The sequence below is a fragment of the Palaemon carinicauda genome, chromosome 4 (assembly GCF_036898095.1).
Source record: "Palaemon carinicauda isolate YSFRI2023 chromosome 4, ASM3689809v2, whole genome shotgun sequence".
NCBI lineage: Eukaryota > Metazoa > Arthropoda > Malacostraca > Decapoda > Palaemonidae > Palaemon > Palaemon carinicauda.
This window is the reverse complement of record NC_090728.1, coordinates 6966360-6973859: the sequence shown is the minus strand read 5'-3', so window position 1 is coordinate 6973859 and position 7500 is coordinate 6966360.

Genomic DNA, 7500 nt, shown 5'->3' with positions numbered 1-7500 from the left:
AAATAATTTACAGCAAAAGTAAAGTTCATTTACAGTAATAATAATGTACATAGAAATAAAGGCTTGCTCTTGAATCTGAAAAGGAATTTCAGGATATTAGTAGGTACTCGTTCTCGAGGAACGCAAGTCTTTAAATAAAACACATCATGCTCAAGGCATGCGGCACTTGTGTGACACTATGACATTTCACCTGGGATAAGAACAGTTATAAAAGCACTAAGTGTTTTTTGACATCACTATGAATCGCTCGAGGGTCAACATAGGCACCCGAAGAGTTAGAGTCCCAAGTAACTCACTGTTCTACGCAGAGTTAGGTGCAGGTTTCATAACACTACCTGCGGCTACCACAAAATGTTTGACTTCGTGCACTTGTTTCGCATAATGTTTAAAGAAAACTCTCGAGGACTTCCAGCCCGTGAAGTTTTTAAGGCTTTCAAAGTCCATGCTCTGAAAGAAATTCAGAGAAGATGCCACTTTTCTAGGATCATGACCAGCGGGTGTACTGTTCGGATCCGCTCTGCGAATGAAGTAGGTGATTTTCGCTCTTAATTGTTTCAGTGACAGGTCGCTGCCCGATGTTTCTCTTTTGAAGAGTTGGCCTCCACCAAAGTTCGAAGTTCTGCGAAGATAGACCTTGAGGCTCTCTACTGGACATAGAGAGACATCCTCCTTCAGGGGGCATATTCTCCAAGGGCCCCATCTTTTGGTGGGTAATTCATTTTTAGCGAGAAACGTCGGATCAGGGGAGAGGGTCACTTCTCCTGAATCGGTAAACAGGATGTGTCCTTCTTCTCTTGATAATGCCACTATTTCGCTGACTCGAGCTCCCGAAGCGAGAGCAAATAAAAATATAACTTTCTGAGTCAGATCCTTGAGGGGGCATGAATCATTGTCCAAGTTGGAGGCGAAATGGAGTACCTTGTCTAGTGACCAGGAGATCGGTTTCGGTGGGGGTGCTGGACGTAGGCGAGCACATGCTTTTGGTAGTTTGTTGAAGATGTCGTTGGACAGATCAATTTGGAAAGCATATAGAATTGGTCTAGCCAAGGCCGATTTGCAGGTTGAAATCGTATTGGCTGCTAATCCTTGTCCATGAAGGTGAATAAAGAAGGACATACAGAAATCAATTGTGATTTCTTTAGGATTTTTTGCCTTGACAAAGGAGACCCATTTCCTCCAGGATGATTCATATTGCCGTCTCGTGGATTCGGTCTTGTATTCCTCTAGGAAGTCTAGACTTTTCTTCGAGATCCCAAACCTCTTCTTTGCGGCAAGGGAGAGAAAATCATGAGATGAAGGTCCTTGATTTTCGATGATGAAGCGAAGACAGTCGACTTCTGTACTTGTTGAGAGAGAACTGGGCCCGGGAGAGGGATCAGCTTGGGCTGCAGCTCCAGGACCAGGGGGTACCAGTTGCTCCGGGGCTACTTGGGAGCCACTAGGGCCGCTGTCCCTTTGAAGGTTCTCAGTTTGGAGAGGACTTTCAACAGAAGGTTGGTGGGAGGGAACAGGTAGATCTTGGACCATCTGTTCCAGTCCAGTGACATGGCGTCCACTGCTTCTGCTTTGGGGTCCTCGTACGGGGCTACGTACAGAGGAAGTTGATTGTTGTCGCTCGTTGCAAAGAGATCTATCTGAAGTTCTGGGACTTGGTGAGAGATGAAGGAGAACGATCTTGCGTCTAGAGACCATTCCGACTCTATCGGGTTTGTCCGAGATAGAGCATCCGCTGTCACATTGCGGAATCCTTGTAGGTGAACTGCAGACAGGTGCCACTTCTTCTTCTCCGCCAGACGGAAGATTGGGAGAAGCACCTGATTTATCTGGGGCGATCTTGAGCCTTGGCGATTGAGACAACGAACTACCACCGAGTTGTCTAGGGTTAGACGGATGTGGATCGAGGGCGGCGGGGATAACTTCTTCAGAGTTAGAAGGACCGCCATGGCCTCCAAGATGTTTATGTGGAACGTCTTGAATAGTGGAGACCAGGTACCTTGAACCTGTTTCTGGTGGGAGTGACCTCCCCAACCTTCCAGTGAGGCATCCGTGTGGATGTTGAGTGATGGAGGAGGGTGTTGGAGAGGAATGGACCTTTTCAGGGCCTTTTCTTCCGACCACGGCTTTAGGAGGCGTCGCAGTCTGTTTGGAAGCCGTCTCTTGAGGTCTCTTCGAGCGATGGATGCCGAGCGTCTCCAGACTCCCGCGGCATCCTTTAGCTGTGCACGAAGCACTGGGTTTGTCACTGAGGCGAATTGTAGAGAGCCTAGAACTCGTTCCTGCTGTCGTCTTGAAATGCGTTTGGATTTCAGTAGTCGCTTGACAGACCCTGCTATTTCCTTCCTTTTCTTCTGGGGGATGGAAAGGCGGTGTGACTGAAGATTCCAGTGGATTCCCAACCACTGAAACTTCTGAGCTGGAGAGAGGCGAGATTTTTTTCTCGTTGATCTTGAATCCCAGGTGTTCTAGGTACTGGGTAACTTCGTTGCAAGACTTTGCACACTCTTCGGGCGATGGAGCCCAGACTAGCCAGTCGTCGAGGTAGGCCATCACCTGGACGTTTCTTAGGCGGAGCTGTTGTACTATGGCATCCGCCAGTTTTGTGAAGATCCGAGGGGCCACATTGAGGCCGAAGGGCATGGCCCGGAAGGCGTAGCTTTTCCTTTGGAGTCGAAATCCTAGGTAGGAGGAAGCGTGATGGTTCATTGGAATGTGCCAGTAGGCATCCGCCAGGTCTATAGAGACCGTGTAGGAACCTTGAGGCAGAAGGGTCCTTATTTGTTGAAGCGTCAGCATCTTGAATTTGTTGTTCTCTATGAACTTGTTGAGGGGGGATAAGTCCAGAATGACTCTGAGTTTGTCTGAGTCCTTCTTGGGAACACAAAACAGTCTCCCTTGGAACCTGGTGGACTTTACCTTCCTTATCACCTTCTTGTTCAAGAGGTCTAGAACATATTCTTCCAGAAGGGGGGTTGATTGCTGGAAGAATTGCTGGAAGATTGGGGGTGGTTGAGTCCAACTCCAGCCTAGACCCTTCTTGACGATGCTGTGTGCCCAGGGATCGAAGGTCCAACGATCCTGGAATTGGCGGAGTCTTCCTCCCACCGGAAGCACTTCATTGCTTCTGGTGTCCCGAGGACTTGCTGCCTCGGCCGCTAGCTCCCTTTCCTCCTCTACCTCTGGAGGGACGGCGAGATGCGTCTTTGCTTGCACCCCTGAATGAGCCTCTACCTTTGGCATGAAAGGTATTTGATGGTTGCTCAAAGGCAGGGGTGAAGACCGGTGACTGTGACAACACCGGTTGGGGGACCAATTGAAAGGTCTGTTGTGGTTGGGCAACCACTTGGGAGGTAGCGGGTCCCGGAAACTGACGTCTTTGCTGACGTTGCTGGGGTTTTGACTTTTGAGGTTTCCTCTTAGGCTGAGGTCCGTCGTCCTGAGAGGGTTTCCTTTTCCTGGACATGCCCCACTTGTGGAGAAGGTTCCTATTCTCCGTGGCGGCTCTGTCAGTGATTTCCTTCACAAGGTCAGAAGGAAACAGGTGCTTTCCCCAGATGTTGGAGGAAATCAGCCTCCGGGGTTCGTGTTTCACGGTGGCACCGGCAAACACGAATTCACGACAGGCTCTTCGAGCCTTTATGAAGTGGTACAAGTCCTTCATTACCGTCAGTAAGTGGGATTTGGAGAGTACCATGTAGTGATCTGGTACTCTAGTGTCACAGGCCATAACTTCCAGTTGGACTTGATGAGAAAGAGATGCCGCAAGCCTCTCCTTCGTGTCTTGTTCCCGGCGAAGGAGGTGATCGTTGAGCTTAGGGAGGTCTTCATTAAACTGACGTCCGGCGACGTCAGGATCGAGCCTTCCCACGACGAAAGTATGTTGAACATCTTTCCAGTGTCGAGCGTTAGGGGGTGTCACGATGGAGAAGGGTCTGCACTCCTCCAGTGCAGGGCAGGGTTTCCCTTCTTCCGCCGCTTTAAGGCATGCAGCTAAGGCCTTTTCCAAGAATGGAAGAACCGCAGTATCAGGTGCAACGTAAGTAGGGTGCTTCTTGCTCAATGCCGGAAGCTTAGAGCAGGTAAAGCCTCTACTCTTGAATGCGGAGGCTAGCATAGCCTGGGCCTTTGCGAGATCGAACACTATCTCTTCCTTAGGTTCGGTCTCTTCCTTCGAGGCAGGTTCGGAACGAAGCTGGACGTAACAGTCCGGGTAGGCCTCAAAGCTTGGGAAGAACTCCACATCTTCCAAAGGGACCGTGCCGATCTTATCACTGACAAAGATCCTGCCGGTCGCAATAACCATATGCTCTGCATACCTCCACGGGTTGGCATGAGAGCAAGCGGGGAGATCCTTGACCGAAATCTTCTTCGGCTCTCTGGATCCTATCATCGACCTGATGGACTCCTGGTTCTCCTTCAGCCTGTCGTCCATGACGGCTCTAATCAGCCGGATCAGTTCTTGAGTGGAAGAAGAAGGATCCGGAGTCGAGGAGGTAGACGGAATAGACATTTCCGTCGGTGTAGGAGTAGGAGGGGGGATGGACGAGGGAGCAGCCTCTTGCTCCGACTCGGTGTATTCCACCTTGTCTTCGTCATCTTCGGCTCCTTGAGCCATAAGCGTTTTCTCCGTGTCTTCCGAGACATCCAAAATCTGTTCATCATCTTCGGAATCCAAACGACACTCGTGCATGGACTGAGCCATGACTACATCAGGTTCCACCGTAATTTGGACAGTGGGGATCACGTCTTTGGGTACCACTGAGTCAGGGGAGGCCTTAGGGAACAATAGTGACCTCAGTTCTTCGGTGGCCAGGTACAGTCCGGTAGCATTTTTCTGGAAGCTACGCACCCACTTGCGCAGCTTTTCACGAGAAATGTCTCTAACCTCCGCTGAAGGAGGATTATGGAAGGCCTCAACTAGGTGAGCCTGACAGACCGTACAATCCAGTGGATTCCAAAACTTCAAATCCCCTTTCTTGTCTGCACAAGGGGCGTGAGTCCTGCAAGCCGTATGCCCGTAAAACTGCGGGCGTTTCACAGCGCAGAAGGCGAAATCACACTTCATCTGCTCCTCCTGTGGAAGAAAGAGAAAATGAGTATGGGGGAGTCATAAGAATGGCTCTTAAACTAAGTTAATATTAATTATTAATTTTAACTTAATGAAGGTGTGATGCATAGAGAATGAAAATAGTAAAGGAGAACATGCTCCATGCATCTCGCCCGGCTGGTTACCATAAGCTTGGTCCCTGGATAATCCGAGTGACCGAGGGCACTGGATATAATTCCCTAGAATTCCAAGTATTTTGGAATTCCATGGAAAAAACCAAGGACAAGATTGGGACCGAATTCATTCGGTTCCCAGTTAAGGGCCAGAAGGCCTCATTTAAAAGGTAACTGCTTCTGGCAACCAGCCGTGCTAAGATGCACATAGCATGCTGGAATTAGAAGAATGCAAAGAGACAGCATGATCACTAATAGAGCAGTACTAGGTACTGATCTTAATAGCAGAAGCAGCTTATCTGTTTGCGATATAGGGCTATCATAGTCTTATGATAGCTACAGGGAGGGGGTGCAAGTATTCTTGACGCCTCCGGGGCATCCGGCAAGCCGCCGGCATGCCGGAGCTCGCTCCAGCATAGATTCTGGCATTAGGACAGACAATGTTCAAAGTCAGTCAAATACCAGGATGGCGGCCGCCGGCACAACGGCGGCACGCCGGCAGGGAGCGGCGGCTCCGGCAGTCGGAGGATGCCAGATTGGTGACTGGGATAAGGATGGTTAAGGCTGTACCGGGTTGCCGGCAGTATATGCCGGCACTCCGGCGGCCGACCGGCAAGCGGACGACAAGCTAGGAGGAGGAGAGCCGCCGGTAGTAGCCGGCGGCAGCCGGCAGTCCCTCGGTACACGGGGGGCTGGCGGCAAGGTTAGGGAGAGTCACCAAGTAGGAGGCAGGTATTGCCGACAGTAGAGGCGGCAAGAGACCGGCACCCGGATAGGGAGAGAGACAGGGGGGAGGGGGGAAGGGATGTAGGAAGTACCATCAGGATTCCAAACATCCCTCCCCCTCCCTGAGGGGGTGTACCCATGATAGAGGCAGGCTCTAACATCCATGAGCAGGGGTCACTAGGGACCGGGAGCAAGGTAGCCCAAGGGAGGGCTAGGGAACACCCAAGGGGGGGGGGGAGACTCCCATATGCAGAACTATACTAGTAACTAACCTTATAGGACACTATGAAGGTATGTGTACCAGAGCGGACTGCACAAGGAAGCTCGGGTAGCCCTACTATTCCACCCTAAGGAGGAGTTGTAGGACAGTGGACAGATGGGTATAAACTAACCTAAGCATAGGCTAGGCTATACAAGAGATAGGTGGGGAGGGAGAAGAGAGAAGTCTTCCCAGGAAGGGTTTCTGTACCAGAGCGGCCACTAAGGAAAGGGAGGACACTCCCTAACCTAAGATCAGGCAGATCAGCTAAAACGGTGCAAGAGTACAGTTTCAGCATGGAACAGAGAAACCTTCCTAACCTAACCTAGAACAGGGCTAAGAGTCCTGAACTAGGAAAGGAAGAAGACATATCGCTATCGCAGGAAAGTCATAGACTATCCTAGCCATAGAGGTAGGCTAGCCTAACCTCACTCTCGGACGCAACCCTAAAGGGGGTTCATTCCTTTAGGGAGGACAGAGAGGCGATATATACTCTATTAGACAATTAATCCCTTTACTCAGAAAAGGAATCAAGGCTAAATAGAGGGAATGCCAAGGCAGGGGATGAAGGAAGCATATAGGGGTCCTAACATTAGGTTAGGCTAGAAAGAGTCACTGACTAGCCTATCCCCTATATGGTCCCTGAAGGCGAAAACATTTGCATCACTGTCAAAAGTATTGTAAAATAATGCCACTATCTTCATAACTTAGTCTAGGATCACTAATAAATCATGCATGAACACTTGTATGTAGGCTCCTGGCCTGGGGGCTATAGTAGCCGACTGGTATGAGGTCAATCGATGACCGATAAAAAGCGTCTAAACACGATATAAAAGTTCCTAGCTATGAAGACTAAATAAACTAATGTATTCGATTAGTATATAATGCCGGAAACGTTGTTGTGGCTAACTAAATAAGACATGCATAACAACAACGACGCCATAAAATGGCGGGTCCGGTAGAGGCACAGCTCTGCCACAAAACAGCAATTATCTCGAAAAGTAATAATTACTTTACGGCCAGAGCTTAATTAAACAATACTGGAACCTTGTACTCAACTTTCCAGAAGAAGGCGAGGCTGAAGGTAACGACATAGCGAAGATGCAAAACGATAAAGTTAACACAGGGAAAATCCGTCTAAGTAGGGCAGCTACTAAACAAAGGATGAAGACGGGCGTGACGTCATTAGAGCAATGGCGTCCGTTTGTTTACGTCTCGAGTATCAGTAGTAGCCACGAGTGAGATTAGCTGTGGAACGGCTCCCAGCTATTCTCAGTCCTTACACACCGAAGCATTAA